At 35.0% G+C, this 19,072-nt stretch overlaps 1 protein-coding gene across 2 annotated transcripts in view; it reads right to left on the bottom strand.

Annotated features, from left to right (window-relative positions):
• Nucleotides 1-19,072, bottom strand: part of gramd4a (GRAM domain containing 4a) — a 102,114-nt gene that overhangs the window by 33,270 nt on the left and 49,772 nt on the right. The gene's annotated exons all lie outside the window — the stretch shown is intronic.

Below are 19,072 nucleotides of genomic sequence, written 5' to 3'. Positions count from 1 at the left end.
GGTTTACTATAAAGTTAATTACTGTTACTATTGCTTGTATTTAGGAATAGGTTTACACACTTACACACACTTATTCTTAAACTTGGCACATTGATGTTTCTTCTGAATTTTTTTAAAGCCTGGGCTCACTGAAAAACATGACTACTTTAAGTCTACGTTTTTGTTTTTTTTTGCAAAATGTAAAATACGTTCCTCCGGGTACGTTTTGTTGCCCGTTTCAGATAACTAATCCAATAGAGGGGGCTATTTACATTTTGAATCTGAAATACGTTACTTGGAGTATGTTTTGTTGTGTTTCAGATACACGTCCTTCTTGTACACGTCTATGAGAAGGCAGGGATGATTGTTGTACAGATCATTAGCAAACCACTGACCTAAACCAAACCAATATTGTTTTTTGTACTGCGATCACATAGCTTTACCTAGATTTTACATTGCTTTTATCTCTTATACTGTGTTCACATCAGATGTGCCATGCGCGAATAAATCATGAACATTTAGAGTTTTCGCTTCATTTGCCCATTCAATTCACTTCACCCGTCAAATTCACTGCACAATAGCTGTGGTTTTGCATCATGGGTGGGGTTTCTGTCTGCCCGCTGACTCTAGTTTCGTTGCTAAATGGCTAACATGGGTTTTATTGAGAGAGTAGCTGTGCTTTATGTGCTTTAGGAAGACTAAAAAAAAGCGTAGATTACTTCGGCACCATATCTGAGTCCACTAGGTTTTTTCAGAGGTGCACCCAGCTCTGTGAGTTGATTTACTCCTCCAGAAACTATACCTGGATGATGGAGGCTTTCAGCGGTGCTTCTGACTGAGCCGAGCCCAGTTTGATGAGCTGTTGTTCAGTGTCAGCAGGAGGTTTTCCCGTCAGGACACCAACAACAGGCACTATGTCATAACCACACATCTACAAGAGCAAGCTCCTGATTGCTTAACGCAGCACACATGTCTGCTAAAGATCAGATATTCCAACTCAATCGATTCGCGTAATTTGTGCATTAAGCGCATTAAATGCTCAATTCGAGCCATTTGAATTGTAAGATATCTATTTGCGTCTTTGCATTGACTAACATGTAAATCACTCATGCTTGACGCTTCATCCGCATCTTGTGTGATCACAGCATTACCTTTTTTTTACATTTTACCCTGTTGTGGCATTATTCCTAATGAAGTGATTGCGATTAGCAGGTTTTTATTTACATATTTATGTCCAAAACTTGTTGTTGCCATGAACATTTAGAGCACTTTCTTGTACAGTTACATGACACTATGTCTCCATCCACCTATTTTTATGTGAATTTTTGGGATATTGCTAAAAAATCTAAATGAATTAATCTAATTTACATCTTTATAGCTACTAGCACTCTTTTACATGCAGCTATTCCATAAAAACATTGAAACAAAAAGTGTCTCAAAAAATTTAAGATTCAAAATACATAGGTCACATACACAAAATCCTTATAATGATTTATTAAGACTAATCAGACTGTACATCAACTGCATTGTCAAATGCTATTAGCAACTTAAAACATATCAGTAACTTTATCTTGGAAATCTAAAACATAAACACATTAATATGTCAACTGCCAATTTCAATATTAAAGCATTTTAGCATTCTGAACTTCCTGCGCATAATGGCAGTAGGAAAAAAAGTAATAATAATAATAATATATATAAAGTATATATAATAATGCTGTTTGTCTTAAAATAACGGTAAAAAAAAACAACAAGAGGGTTCCTCACAGTGTTTTTTAATCTTACTGATGGCCAAATCACACAATGTACTGTTCTCGGTGTCTAATCAATTTCAGCTAACGTCTTTGGGTCTGTCTTCGTTATTACAGAGAGTCCCCTTTGAGAACAGACTGATAATGATATTACAGCAATCAGTAAATCTGCTTAAGAGTCAACATTCTGCCTGTAGTTCCCAATGATTTCCCTCCACAAAAAGAATCACAGACAGTCTGTTAAAGAGTGCTGAAAGTATGTTTTAGAAAGACATCAGGCATCAATAACAACAACAACACTTCTAGATGCAATATGTGAATGGCTTCTAACTTTGCTTTATTTTAACACTGTTGATTTCACTTACATAAGATGGACATTACTTGCTGGGGTCTAGACGCCAGTTTGTTACTGTCATTGCAAACTTTTCGCTGCTTTAAAGAAATAGCTCACCCAAAAATAAAAAATACGAACTATTTACACACAAATTTCAAATCTTTATAGGTTTCCTTTTTCTATTAAACACAAACTAGGTCATTAAAAAAATTAAACCTGTAGTAAAAACAACTATGATTTTATTTTATGCAATCTAGCGATCAAAAATGTTAGAACAGTAATTTTTAAATATTTTTAAAGAAATCTCATTTGCTAACCAAGCCTACATTTATTTGCTCCAAAGTACACCAAAAAAGAGCAAACTGTTTACATATTTTAGTATTTAAAATAGCTGATTTCTATATGAATAAATTTTAAAGTGTTATTTATCCTGTGATTTAAAAACTATATTTTAATCATCATTAATCCAGTTTCTACAGATATCATTGTAATGTGTGTATTTGATTATAAAAGCATAATGTGATATTAATCAATTCTTTTCATGCAAAGCAGCACATACACCATTTCAGTCAATAAACCAATAATCTCAGGACCCATCATTTCACATGATGAAAATACTTGATCCCTTGCATTAAGTAATTGAATTTATTCACAAAGACATTTAGTGTAATTACTTTGGATTATCAAATTGAATACTTGATTTTTTTTCTGCAGGAGATGAGGATCATTAGGTGACTAAAAGTATGCCCCTGCATGTTGCTTGGAATGCTTAACAGCACATGAACTAGATAACAAGGGCTTAAGAGCCAACTAACCAGCCAACTAACCAGCCAACCAACCAACCAACCAATCAAACCAACCAAAGCAAACCAAAGCAAACCAAACCAAACCAAACCAAACCAACCCAACCAAACCACACCACACCACACCACACCACACCACACCACACCACACCAAACCAACACACTAACACCAACATAAACAAACCAACCCAACCAAACCAACTTCAACCAATCAACACCACCAACCAACACCAACCAAACTACCAACATCACCAACCAACACCAATCAAACAACCAACACCACTAATCAAACAACCAACACCAACCAATTAACCAACATCAACTAACCAACACCAACCAAACAACCAACAACAACCATTTAACCAACATCAACCAACCAACACCAACCAAACAACCAACACAAACCAACAAACATCAACCAATTAATCAACATCAACTACATTAACCAACCAACCAACACAATCCACCAAACACCAATAGACTCCAATATTTTCAGGTATGTATGTAAATATTTAAATGTGTATGATCAATAAAATTATTCATGTTACTTTGCTTTTATTTATACCTCAGTCCTGGTTATTTAAAGGGATAAAAAGTCCACCAATGAAGCCTCTGATTAACTACGAACTTACACTTCTGTCAAACGTTCTAGCCTATTATGTGTAGCACAATGTTTAGTGCAGCATTTAACAAGGATAATAGTTGGTTCACAGTACATTCCTGTCGGACATGGACCAAAATGTTGGCATATCGTCACACCCCTCACAAAGGTTTTGAAAGTCAAGCACACTGCCTCACTTTATACCAGTTACACAAGCTCTGTGTAGCTATTTTTGCCAACAGTCTAATACAAATTCAATCTTCTCATTTATGTATAGCACAGAAGAAAACTAGTTCTAATCGTAATATATATAAAACATGATAGAAAAATATCATATGACTTTTTTTTACAAAAAAATAAAGTAACTAATTTTCTAATTGTAAAAAAAATTGTTTCAAGATAACAAAGCGTAAAAAAAGAAAGGTAGAGGACAATGTGGGCAAAGATAAAAATCTTTTTCAAATTTAAGAACAAAGGTTCACATGACAAATGTGATTGTTAATAGTGATTTTTAAACCACACTGAACTGAGCTAAACTGAACTGAACTTAAACACTGAAAACTGAACTACACTATTCCAATTTACTATGACCTTTTATGTGAAGCTGCTTTGACACAATCTACATTGAAAAAAGCGCTATACAAATAAAGGTGAATTGAATTGAATTGAACAAATACACATACAAATAAAACAAAGAGTGGATTATCTTTAAGGTACAGCAGGTGTATTCAGCAGTAGCACTTAAGAAATCGAACAGATTTTTAAAAATTAAATGTTCTGTTGTTATATTAACATGAAATAAAAAGTTGACACAAAAAATAAAAAGCTGTCATAATTTACTAATGCTCAAGTTGTTTTCAATCTCAATGATTTCTTCTTAAACATAAGTTATTTTGGAAAATCTTTGTAACCAAACAGCTGCCGGTCCCCACTGTCTTCCAGATTATTTTTTCTTGCCATCAACAGCCAACAACTGTTTGGTCACCCACATTTTTCAGTATGTCTTTGTGTGTGTGTTCAGCAGTTGTGTAAGGTACTTTTAATAAGTAATAGATTACAAATTACTGACTAATCCTGGAAAATTGTAATCTGATTACATTACTAATTACTTTGTGTAAAAAAGTAATCAGATTACTAATTACTTTACTTTGAAGTGACTTTGAAAACATATCACATATAGCTATAAAATACAAAATAAACCTCAGCTCTTTCAGTGATTTAATAATATACAAATCTGAAGATATTTAAAATACTCTAGTATCTTGTCCAATTATAGCACCAACATTACAAAACCTATATATAAAGGAATGCTATGTCTCTGCCTCTTTTTTTCTGCTTCATCCTTTTTCATTACTGTCTTTCTTTCTTAGTAATGATGGCCCTTCACAATCTCTCTCTGTGTCAGTAGATTCACAGATGCCCCGCAGACAGACAGGAGTCGCCACCAGGCACCAATAACAGAAGTGAAGTGATCTATTGAAGTGTTGATAGCTCTTCATCCTGCACAACAAGCCTATTTGTGAATGACCACACAAACACTAGACAGATAAACAGGCATATGAGTCATCATGTCTGATGCATTTCATGAGTACACATTGCATTTTAGTCATTGACTCTAGAGACCAAACCATTTTTTTGTAATAGTTTGATAAATCTTTTGCACATTGCTAATTTTCCAAATAAACATTGGAACATCTCTAATATATATATATATATATATATATATATATATATATATATATATATATATATATATATATATATATATATATATATAAAACAGTTTTGTCTAGTTCTAGAATCTGATTGGCTGAAAGCTTTGATATATTCTTCAAATAACAGCACTTGTCCAGCCTCTTCACCCTTCACCCTTGTGTATTACTCTGCCCACATATACTGACAAACAGAGGGCACTATAGTTTGACAAATATTGTTGCTGTTAACAACATTATGTACTTTTGAGGCTTTTTAGTCGAGAATGTAGTTGTTTAGATTGCAATTATGCAGTTTATTTATAAGGAAAGTGCTTATTTTAAATAATTATAATTTCTGAGAGACAGTGCGTTGGCGGCCATTAGCCTGTCATTGAGCAGAGCAAAAACTGTTGACATTGTCCATCCACAAGATAGCGATAGAGACCACATAATAAGCCCTTAAAGGAGGAAAAACCCATCGTAATTTTAAACTAAAGCTGATCAAATCATTATAAAACTGGTAAGTGACTTTTTAAGTCGATTTTCTCTGTTGTTTGTTGTAGTGCTGTATTTTACCTTAGCAATTGTAGTGTGTTGAGTGCAAGATGGGACACATCTTAATCTTAAACATCAAATCTTAAAACCGGAGATGGCCATCTGTTCCTAATAAGTCTCCAGTTTTTGCTACTGCAGACTAATTCAGTAAACAGAAAGAAAGAAGAAATGCCCGCATGTGTTTAGTGTTTCTTCTTATTACAAGCACAACGGTAATCTGGTAAGTGTTTACACTGCTTTGGGTTTATTAGGGTTAATTATTGTGATCTCCCAAATGCAGAGACACTAAGAAATCTCTGTAGACTGATGGCATTTCATGCCGTTCAGCCTTATAATCTTAAAATGTGAGCAAAATCACCTGTTTTATCATCACTTTATACATTACGCTAGAGAATCATTCAAATACTACCTCTAAAGTTATGTGGTTGAATTAGTAACGGTTTCTGCTGTTCTGACGTCAGCTGCAGATGTAAATAAGTAGTGGAAGAAAGTTTTTCCTCATACAAAAATATTTTGAGACTCTCTGTGTATGATTTCTGTTTTACAGTATATACACGATAATGCTGTCGAACTGTTGTAAAAATGCAATATTACACTTGTAGCAGTGTGATGTGGCTGTATTTCGTCTCTGGTGGGACACTAAGGCAGTTGGCCAATGCACACCTCCCACCAGTGCGATAAACAGCCACATCGCACTGCTACCTGTGTGATATTGCTCACATATATATATATATATATATATATATATATATATATATATATATATATATATATATATATATATATATATATATATATATATATATATATACACATACATATAAGTTCATATCTATGACAAAAAGGTCAGCTTATTCATAAGTGAGTAAATCATTCAAAATATGCGATGACTTTTTTAAAATAAAGCTCTTCTGATTGGCTGTCATTTGCATCTTGTAGTTGTTTTGCATCTAGTGCTTCTCACTGGAATCTTATCATGTTGCCTGACACCATGTTAAGTGAACACTGAAATAGCAATACAGTAGCATCTCTGTAATACCATAATGTCTGTTATTATCTCGAAGCAGTCTAGAAACAGTGCAGATAAATGGCATTAAATAAATATGTATTGTACCAGTGTGAATCATACATAAATATAGACATTTTTTTCTGAGTAAGCTTAACAGTCTCCAACATATTCAGGAAAATGTCTACTAACCAAATGAAAATTCAAATGAAATTTAATTTGTATACAATAAACAACATCTAATTAAATTGTTGTTGTTAATCTGTGTTATGCACACCTAGGCTTTCGAGAAAGAACTCCATAATGATTAATATAGCATGCACACACACACACACACACGCACGCACGCACGCACGCACACACACGCGCGCACACACACACACACACACACACACACACACACACACACACACACACACACACACACACACACACACTCTCACAAGCTAATTTCATCTCCACCAAGACCTCATAAAATATTAAGGACTGCTCAAAGCTGTTAAGGGTTGTAGGACATTATATCTGTCCATCATCATCCCTCGGTCACAAAAATTCATGCAATATTACAAATGTAATCCTAAAACAAAGACACACAGATTTCTTTACAAGCGAATGGTGTCCGTATTTTTCTCATTTATTTAAATATAATGCAAACATAGCTTACAAAGATGTAATTGGTTTCCCTTTATGGATAGCTTTGCCTAACCAGCACCATGAGCTATTCTTTCCTTTCTACAGCCAGCCTTCAGCCTGTATTTTTGCTGCTGTCTGTGCAAACATTGTGGGCGATAAATATATTAATAAAACTGTTCTGCACAAGTTTATAAAATCAGAATAATCCTAAAACCAAAGCAAATCAAAATGGTTCTAGTAAAGATTTCTAGTTATTTTGAATTCAAAAACACTATTTGAACAAAAAAAAAAACTCTTTGGTTAAATGATTATTTTAATGAAATCAAATAATAATATGGTAACACTTTATGATAACACTCATATTACATTTATAGTTGTACATTCTTGTTTGCATCTTTAAATAAATATATTTTTGATGTTCTGTATTTCTCGTTGTGTTTCCTTTTTCTGTTTCAAAGATAACTTTACCAAAAAAGCTTCAAGAATTTTTATGAAGTATAAATAGTCCTCACTTTAGATGAGCTCAAAAAATGTGAACTGACAACTAGTAAATGTTTAATAAGTACGTGAGTTAATAATGCATTACAGTAGGAATATGTGTTGAGAATGCACATTTATTAACACACCAAGAAACTACTATGTGTGCCTGAAAAATATGCATTAATGTACATTTAAAGTTAGATAAAGTTAGTTAATTACAAAAGTTAATTAATTGTTAACTAAAGTAAAATACATTTATTCACATTATTTAACCACATTATATACAGTAGTCAGCATTTGACATACAGTAGATCAAAAACGATAGGTGGTGTTCAATAGTTTTAGTACAACTTTAATGAAAGATGATGATCCACTTTATATGTTGACTAATATATATATACAACAGTTCTGTCTGGTTCTTGAATCTAATTGGTGGATAGCTTTGCGGTATTCTGCAATATCAGAACTCGTACAGCCTCCTCACCCTTGTGTATTACTCCACCCACATAGAGTGACAGCAGATCAATAAACTCACTATAGTTTGACAAATATTGCTGCTGTTGGACAACATAATGTACTTTTGAGGCTTTTAGGCAAGAAAGTAGTTGTTTAGATTGCATCTATTTAGTTTATTTATAAGGATAGTGCCTATTTTAAATATTTATCATTTATGAGATACAGCGCATTGGCATCCATCAGCCTGTCATACTGAGTAAAGCATAGACGCTGTATTTATACCATAGTAATTGTAGTGTATTGAGCGTGAGATGGGACTCGTATCAGGAATGTATTTATGTTGTGTTGGCCACTCTTTGTATAACCCTGAGTTACTTTTTGGTTGGCCATCTGTTTGATTCTATCGAGTCTCCTGTTTTCGCTACTGCAGACAAATTCAGTAACCCGAAAGAAAGAAAAAAAAAATGCCCGCATGTGTTTAGTGTTTCTCCTTATTGCAGACACAACAGTAATCTGGTAGTGATTGCGTTGTTTTGGCTTTTTCAGGGTTAATTAGTGTGATCTCCCGATTGAAACAGAGAAATACTGGGAAATGTCTCTAGACTAATGGCAATTCATGCTGTTCAGCCTTATAATCTTAAAATGTGAGCAAAATCACCTGTTTTGTCATCACTTTAGACATCACGCTAGAGAATCATTCAAATGATAGCTCTAAAATGACGTTGGTGAATTAGTAACGGCTTCTGTTGTTCTGATGTCAGCTGCAGATGTGAAGGAAAGGCGGAGGAAAGTCGTTCTTAATACAGGAACTACTCATACAGGAACTCATAAAGGACTTTTAAACTCGCTGTGTTTGATTTTCTTTTTTATATACACGATTATGTCATCAAACTGTTGTATGTAGGCATGGGTCAGTATAAGATTCTGACGGTATGATAACCTTGGATAAAAATATCACAGTATTGTGATTACTGGTCTAAAATATATTCTTTTTTTAATGTCTGGGTAAAAAACAAACACTTTTTCCCCCTTTGAACACAATATATTTTATTTTGAGACACATTTAAAATATTTTGGAGCAGTAAACATGTCAGGCTAAACAATTCAAATGAATCATTGACTTCTGCTGTCTTCATTTGTTTCAAAAACACAGATTTCTTTACAATTTAAATGGCATCTTTGGATATCTTTTATGCAAAAAAAAAAAAAAAACATAAATAAAAAAATCTGAGGAACGCTATAGCTGAAAATTTTATTTTAAAACCTTGACATTTCCAATTCGAAAATGGTTATCGTCCCATGCCTAGTTGTATAAACGCAATATCACACTCGTAGCAGTGTGATATGGCTGTATATTGTCACTGGTGGGACACCAAGGCACTCGGTCTGCGACACGCACGCCTCCCACCAGTGCAGATATACAGCCATATCACACTGCTACGAGTGTGAGATTGCTCATATACTGTATATATATTTAAATGTTTTGTATAGTTCTGGTATTATGTATGTGTTTGTATTATATTCACAAAATAATTACATATAACACACACACACACATGCACATATCTTACGTCAAAACTCATTTTTATTTTGGATGCTATTAATTGCGATTCATCTTTTCTCAGCACTATGGTTAATGCTTTATAAATAATGAAATAACTATTTGCTAATGCTTAACAACTTATTTATACCATGCAGTTATTATAAAGTGTTACCAATAACACTGCCAAGGTTACGTGTGTGACCATCCAAAACTGTTTTGTAAGACTGAATGGCTCTATTCTGCGAAAAAACAACTGGCTTGGATGTACGTTATTCTGCTTATTACACAGCTACTTGCCACAAATCATAAAAATTAGACACAAAACATTGTTCTAAGCCTTAATAGTTTTATAATTTTGTAATTAAATACAAAATCTGACATAAACAATAACAGCTGGATACTGCCAGCTGTTATTTTTTTATGTCATACCCCAACCTGCTCATTATTGAATCACAAGATGTTACCAAACAGTAAAAAGTGCAAAGCTGACAGATACGAAACCGGTTGAATGGAGTATATAATAACCTACGTATTATTCATTCACAAGATGGCAGTTCCTGGATGAGCCTGCATCATTTAGCAGTTGTTAACTGGAAATAACACACCTTGGAATGTTGCGACTGACCAATCAAAAGCGAGTATTCGAGACAGTTGTGTAATAGCATAGTATATAACAGTTCTATTCAATCAGAATCATAAAAATCATAAGCAGCCAAAAGAATCAGCCTCAACCTGGCCGCACTCACGAACATAACCTGAAGCAAAGGTCACGAGCGGTCACTTGTACTGTAGGTTGTTGATCTTAGGAAGCTTACTGTACATGTGCTCTTACTAAGCAGGGCAGTGATTCACGTAAACCTATTAAGAGCACAGGAGAATGAATGACCCCGGCTTGGGGAAATACTCACAACAAAGCTAACAGCTAAAAAAAGACTCCGGGTTAACAAATAGCCTTCTCCCTAACGTTGTCGATTACCTACTCATTTGGTCTGTGCTTGTGTAATTAGCATTGACCAGTGGCCTGGTTTGCTGTTCTGGTCATAATGTCACTGTGCATTGCATTATGGGACCATAGCTCTGGGCATGACCTGCTTTACATGAGAGGTGGGGAGATATAAGCTATACTCACAATAATTTCCACTCTCCAGATGATATCTGGAATATATATATAAATTAGGGCTGGACAATAAATCGATATCAAGATATATCGTAGTAGATTTTTTTTTCAATAACGTTAATATGAGATTTAAACCCATTTCCGGTATTTCGATATAAATTTGCATATATAAATATATATATATATATATATATATATATATATATGTATAGTATATACGTATAGTAACTTATATATTATCATTTGTCGTTTGTGATGTTCAGTGCAGTCATCAAAAAGAGCGTGATGTCACTTGCGTGATGACGTACATCACACACACGTGCTGCCAGCGCTCAGCAGCAGTGGGTTAAGCTCCATCGCAGAAAGTTTGCCCTGAATACAGATGTGAATGAACAAGCGGTCTTGCCAGTTTTTTCCTGGATTTTTAATATCGATATCGGAATTATATCATATCGACCGAAATTAAGAAATATATCGTGATATAAATTTTTGCCACATCATCCAGCCCTAATATAAATAAATAAAATTGGACAGAATTTAAAAGCTGAGACGATGTTTCATAGAAACAAAGCACAATTTAGGGCTGCAAAATATATCGAAAAATGATCGCTGATAATCGTATATGCATTATCAATATTGCAGAGTAGTTTAATAAATTGAATACATTTTATGTGCCAAGCATTTGTGTGCTGCATGCATTGGTTGTTTATCCAATTTGATATTAATTAATTTATTGCATTTTGGAGAAAAAAGTGTCATGGATTAATTGCATTTTGGGGAAAAAAATGTTTTTATAATATATCTTTGAAAATTTAAATATGGAATTGACTTTTTAATGTAATTACAACCTGAATATGCTATGTGAAAGTATAAAATAGGAAATAGTGGTTTTCATATCGCTATTTGATAAAAAAAAACACAGTTTTACTTAAAGTAATCCAAACAGACTTATAGCGGACTCATAACTCTTCATATGTTTTAGCATCCCTTTGTTGGCTTCCTGTTAATTTTAGAATTCAGTTCAAGATTTTACTTATTGTTTTTAAAGCACTGAATTATATTTCTGAACTTCTAAACTTCTAAACAGAATTTAACTCCTCTGTCCCTTAGGTCGTCAAATAAGATTTTACTACATATTCCTCTGTCACAACTTAACCTGAAAGGAGATAGAGCCTTTGCAATCGCTGCTCCACGTTTGCTTCTTCTCTCTCTATTTTAAAGTCCAGACTTAAGACAAATTTTTATTCTATTGCCTTCCCAGGCTTTTAATGTTTATTGTGCATTGTTGCTGTCATACTATTATTCTTATTATTACTTTTATTGTTAGTTTACGGTTTTAGAATGTGTGCTATGGTTTTGTTTAGCACTTTGGTCAGTGCCAAACTGAAGTTAAATGTGCTTTATAAATACTCTTTACTCACTTACTTACTAAATGTTATTATTTTTACTATACACCACTAATAAATATCACATTTAAATGTATGAATATCTGAATTTATGATAATATCCACAGGATTTGCAAAATCCATATGTTCATACAGTACCAGTTAGAACATAATACCGGTATTCACGTTATATATAGCGCCCAGCCCTATTTTACACACCATAAAAATTGTCTGCCAGCATGTTACAGTATATGTGGATGCCACTGGACAGTATAATGCAACTGTAGATAAAGCCACTCCAAATTTAAAATTGGTAACACAAATCTATGAAATCCATTCGGCTAGAGGAGAACTGGTCCTCATACTGAGCCTGGTCACTAGCTACGTTTCCATCCACCTATTTTTATGCACATTTTGGACATGCGCATACAAAAATCGGTTGATGGAAACACCAAGATACGCATAAATGTCCCATAAATGCACATAAAAAACGTATGCGCTAACTGATTAGGATCAACTTTTTATTCGGTAAGAAAAGATGCACATAAACTACAATGGAAACACTTTTACCGAACAAATTCCAGTATGTGCATTAAAAAAATGTCATGTGATTTTGTTATAAGAGATCATGTGATGATCAAAATGTGTGTGAATGGACAAACCAGGAGGGTGAGCACATTGTAAACCATCTGAAATGTTGTTTTGGTCATTTTAAAATGCCTTAACCTTTTCAGTACTAGTGTTATTATATTATTAATTACCTCCGGAATCAAGAGCGTCTGTGCTCCGCGTCTCATGCCTTCAAACGGCACCGCGCGTTCACTGTGTGTCGGCATCGTCTTCTGAGGCACAAGTCATTTATTAAAAAGGAAAAGATTCCTGCAGCTTCTCCTACCGTAGCGAATTCCGTTTTTACTGTTGATATTTGGCGCCAGTTAATCAGGAAGTGACGATTTTGTTCTCTTTGACTCGTTGGAAGGAAACGCTGCTTTATTCGCACACATTTTCTGTGATATTCCAGTTTTGTGCATAAAGTTAATTCGCATTTTTGGATGTAAACATAACTACTGTCACTCTTTTTGGCTTGCATGATTGGTAGAGCTGCTTTCAATGGATCGTTCTTTAGCAGTGACTATCATATTAAATTGAATTGAATCTGACTTGAAACACACCAGCATTCTACCACCACTCTGCTACAGGCCTAAAAACGTTCCATAATCTGAAATAACATTATAACTTTTATGTAATGGAGCTTTAACACAATTTACATTGTATAAAGTGCTGTAGAAATAAGGATGATGACTTGAATTCCTGTCTTCTGTTGAACACAAAAGGAAGAAGTCTTTGCATTTTTTAGTAACTGTACATTTTTAAAATTAAATTCAATTGCAATGAATCAGTGACAGAAACTGAGAAAAGAAACGTCAAAAAGTACACAAAGGCACTATAAAGATATCTTAAAAGATACAACTTGTGCTGAAATTAGGGCTATTGAATTATGGTTATTATAAAACATTATAATAGCATTTATAATTCATTCTTTCATTTTCTTTTCGGCTTAGTCCCTTTATTAATCAGGGGTCGCCATAGCGGAATGAACCGCCAATTTATCCAGCACATGTTTTACACAGTGGATTCCCTTCCAGCTGCAGACCATCACTGGGAATCATCCATATCCTCATTCACACACATACACTATGGACAATTTAGCTTACCCAATTCACCTATAGCGCATGTCTTTGACTTGTGGGGGAAACCAGAACAAACCCGAGGGAAACCCATGCGAAAACGGGGAGAACATGCAAACTCCACACAGAAATGCCAACTGACCCAGCCGAGGCTTGAACCAGCGATCTTCTTACTGTGAGGTGATCGTGCTACCCACTGTGCCACCGTGACGCTCAGCAATTATAATATTGATCAAAATTGTAATCCCAATGATTTAAAACAATGATCACTGGGCAATATTGCAAAAACATTTCTTTTTTTTTTTACAATATTTTTTAGCGTTTTTCAGCTTTGTTATGATAAGAAAGTAGAGATTTCAGACAGGAAAGCAATGGGAGCAGAGAGAGGGGAAGGATCGGCAAAGGACCCATTGGCGCCGACTTGCAAAAACATTTCTGACTTACTGTATATTTTGATACGCAATACCTGCCAACACTCTTGAGTCTCCCATATTTCACACCTATCTCCCATCACCCTCCTATTTTGTTATTATTCCTGGGAAACTCCCATAGTTTGTACAGTCCAATCTAGTTACAAAAAATCCCTTTTTGTCCATGTTTGTCAAGTTGCCAGACCTTATATGAAGCTTATAATCTCACAAAATTGATGAAATATTCAAATCTCTAAGCAGTGTTTACCTCAATTTGGCAACATACATTACATTACAACCCAGTTGCATTGCTGATTTCTGCGCATGTTGCATATCCAGGCTTTGCATGGAGCTGGTAGAAACATCAGTAGTAGTAGTAGACCAGTAAGTAGTAGTAACCCTTGTTTTATGTCTGTTTTTTATGTCCCAGTCTGTTTTATATTGATTGATAACACACATGAGATGGGGATTATTGGGTTAAACATTCAGCATATGACTCCATATAAGGTTAAATTTCAGCACTACCTTTCTAAGTAAAATGTAGAAAGAGTTCTTGCACAATTATGCACATGGAGTTGCAGGGAACGTTGCACATACAGAACGCTCTTAAGAACCAAGATACATCGTTATCAAGAAACCCAGCCCTGTAATGTACCGCTCAGTGGAAATGAGGCATAAATGATTCAATAACATATCAAAAGTAGGTAGTACGATGTAATCATATGTCCACTCAGTTCAGTTCAGCTCATATCTCAACAAAAACTGCTCTTAAATATTAAATTGTATTGTTTTTTTAAGCGGTACCCGGTGGTACCAATTAAATGAGCAACTATACTCTTTTCAAAGGCAAGACATCACAATTCTAGCACCAGTGCACTGTTTCATACAACACAAGTGTGAGCTATTAAATCAATACTTTCAGCAATATAGGATAGGGATCAAGAGCTTGCCTAATATACCGCTAGCTACTTACTGAGGCTGAGGTTGACTTTGAGGTCATCTGTGTCACCATCGAAGAAAAACTCCATGTCTGAATAATCGCCATCAAGACTTCATATTCAATCCAAGTAAAATAAACAGCCTCTAAAGTTCAAGACTTCGAGATACTTGAGATTCACCTTTGCTTCTTGGTACACCAAAATACTGCCCAAATGGCAGGGAACGAACAAACTAGAAGCTGACCTCCAGTAGATTAGCTGCGGAAAACATTATGACAACAATCATAAAATGCATCTTAGCTAACTGAATCTGAACCCTGCTGGTGGATTAAGCACCTAGTGGAAAACTACTGATTGAGTTGAAACAAAAGGTCTATTCACAGGGAGAGCCATTGGCCCATTCTGGCACTTTGTTCACATTCTATAAGGTCTTTTCCACAACACTGAGCAGCAAGTTGTTTGAAACAGAGCCATGCACCAATACAAAGATAACCAGAATTGTTACCAAACTCAACATGGTCATGTAATCCAGCGAGTTTAGTGACGTCAATAAGCAGGTGGTTGTTGAGAATGGATCCATTTGAATAATATAAATGCATAAATCACTTTTATAAGAGTTTTTTTGTGGAAACACTCTGAATTTATCCAGCCTCTAAAGGTAAAAAGTATTTCATTCTATTTTTAAAATTACACTTCATTAAAACAATCAGGAGAAACACTATTGCTGCATCCCAAATTGGCATACTTATACTACACCCTAAAAGTATGTACTTTTTTTGTGAAGGAAAAGTACACACTTTTGAGTGTGTAACAGAAGAGTATGCAAGCTTTTGGGACATACTACTTCCTCGTTAACGTGAACAGCCCTGTCAATCATCCACACATCATCCACATTTCTTTCATATTTCATTTCCTACCTTATTGGAGAAGCAGCAGCAGGTTAATCTCCCATTCATGAGTCTTTCAGGCAGAGAAATCTCCTCAGGTGTTTGGATAATTATGCATTCAGGCGTTAATGTCCAAACACATCTTTATATAAGTTAAGTATTGTAGTTGCAGATGAAATATAACCCAGAAAACGCTATTAAAACATGTTCCAGTGGGCTAGATATTAATTAACAGTCATTCAAATATCTTTACCGAAGCCTTTCTACTTGATGGTTGGTCTCACGCATCCATCATGTTTGTAGTTTGTTTACACTTTTCACCCATGTTTGTAGTTCTAAATCGAATTTACGTCCTACGCACAATGTATAGTGGGCAATATCAGCGGTTAGAGTATGGACGCTTCTACACTTCGAGTTTTTACCGGAAATAGTAAACCATACGGGAACCTTTGGCATACTCTTTTCAACATGCTACGATTTGGGACATACTAATTCTACTTTCAAATACTATTTAGGACGCATAGTATGCGAATTGGGACGCAGCATATGATTGACATTCTCCCTTTGTACATGTCATCAGAGGGGAAAGCCCCGGCCATCAGTGACGATCTTGCCCTCATTAGCATAAACAGCCCTGAGTGAGAAGCAGCCGTCCGCCTTAATAGTTTTCGTGCCTTACCTGTCAAAGATAATGCTATGACTAAGAGTCATTGTAAATAAGTTCTAGGATGTACAATCGTAGTCTCCATATAGACAACCTTCTTATTTTGATATTTTCACACAGAAAACTTTAGTTCTGTTTTGAATCTGAAGCATGGGTGTTTGTAGCACTGCGTTCTTTTGAAAAGAGAGCTGGGAGCACAATCTCATTTGATTTTAAAGTGACAGTCACCAAAACGGATTAAACATTTGGATCAAACCCTAAAAGGGGCAGTTTAAAAAAGTTATAAAACTATGGTGGCTGAGAGAGCTTAACACTCGGCAATTTAAGAAAACACATACAATTATGAAAAACACCAGCAAATTAAGAAAAGATCTTCATCAGTTTGACAGCACACATGCTGCAAATCCTCACAACGCAAACACATTCAAGAGTTCACACTTAGATATTGCTTGACGCTATTAGCAGGTTTGGCATGCTGTCCCGCGAGAGAACCCTGAGCTCAGAGATAATTGAGCCCAGGGCTCCCGCCTGGTCGATTGAGCATCTAAAGGGAGTGTGAGATCAGGTAGTTCTCGAGAGCTCCCCGTGGTAAAGGAAGAAAAGGGATTTGCATTAATCTGATTGGCTTACTAATGATTGTAGATGAGAGACCAGCTGCGGTCAATCATATCACATGCTCCTCTCGAAATTAGTTTGTGTAACGCTTGTGAAACGCTCTGCATTTTCTCACAACACAAACATTAATTAAAAACAATACATTTCTCACAACACAAAAACAAAGGAAATGTTTCAAGGGACCCAAAAACGTGACGTTTTTTGTTTGTTTATTTTAACATCCCTATGCCCAATTCCAATCCGATCTTAAGCATTTATTAGTCTAAATAACCATAACATAAACTGCCGGGTCTATCATGTTTTAGAGTCTCCTTGAAACATTACCGCTGGGTTGTAAGAAAATACAGCGCATTTTATGAATTGTTTTTGCAGCACGGTTTTTAATGTGTATGCGTTGTGGTCTTTTTTTGTAATTGCATGTGTTTTCTTAAATTGCAGCGCTTTAAGCTATGTCGGCCACCATATAAAACATTATTTGAGGAGTATTTTGAGCTGAAAGTCACATACACGCTCTAGGGACATCAGAGTTAAATCTTGTTAAAAGGGGCATAATAGGTCCCCTTTGAAATCAGCCACTACTTTTTATGCCAGTGCATAAGTCTAACAGCTGCACCATTAGGAACTAATCCTTGCACTGAGAGCATCAGTTTGACAATCAGATAATGATTTACATAACGCCTAGATTTCAAATGTCAAAGGACAAGAACAGACAGATACAGCCAAAATATTCTCTTTTATTCCTGTCCAGCATCCTGTTTGTAAAGTTCTTATCTGTCTCTTGGTACACAGGAAATTAATATTTCAACTCAAAGTTTGATAATTCAGTGGCAGTTCTTTTAACCTTCTTTTAACCGAGAAACTTTTTAATGCATTTTTTTGTTTATTTACACGATAACAGCATTTTTGTGATCAAAAACACACAAATCTGAAATCTAGATTTACAGTAGCAGTTTTTAAAAATGCTGCCATTGGAAATAAGTCTTTGAAAACGATGGTGTCATGTGCATGCATAGTTCGTGTTTAGGAAGTGTTACTGTAGATTAAAGGCAAGCTCAAACAAACACACAGCAATGGCGGAATAGGTGGTAGTGTTGCTGTTAATCAAGTATTTGCTAACCCTTCACCGGTAAAGTGTTATTTTAAAAGTGTGGATGCATCTTGCACACAATGCAAAATCTACATGCACAATAGCACCCAGCCACCTAGTCTGGCAAAATACGTAATATAGCATTATTGATCACTTTCATGGATTTGTAAATGGGGATTATTTTGAAAATGTGGAAATGTGGAACTTGGTTTAAAAAAAAATCTGTTTTTGCCTTCAGTCACATCTTTTCTCATAAAAGATCACAGTCCATTTCTGCTGAACAAAAGTTACCTATAATTATCTCAGCCACAGGTCAGCAGGTACTCTATCTTCACTATTAGGAAAATTCACAAGAATTTCATTATGGGTAAGAAAAGGAACGCTAGAGTCTCATTGTGTTTCAAATAAATGCTCCTAAAATCTAATTATTGGTACCTCTTGGCTCA

The sequence above is a fragment of the Danio aesculapii genome, chromosome 4, assembly GCF_903798145.1.
Source record: "Danio aesculapii chromosome 4, fDanAes4.1, whole genome shotgun sequence".
NCBI lineage: Eukaryota > Metazoa > Chordata > Actinopteri > Cypriniformes > Danionidae > Danio > Danio aesculapii.
This window is presented reverse-complemented; position numbering and strand designations above follow the sequence as displayed.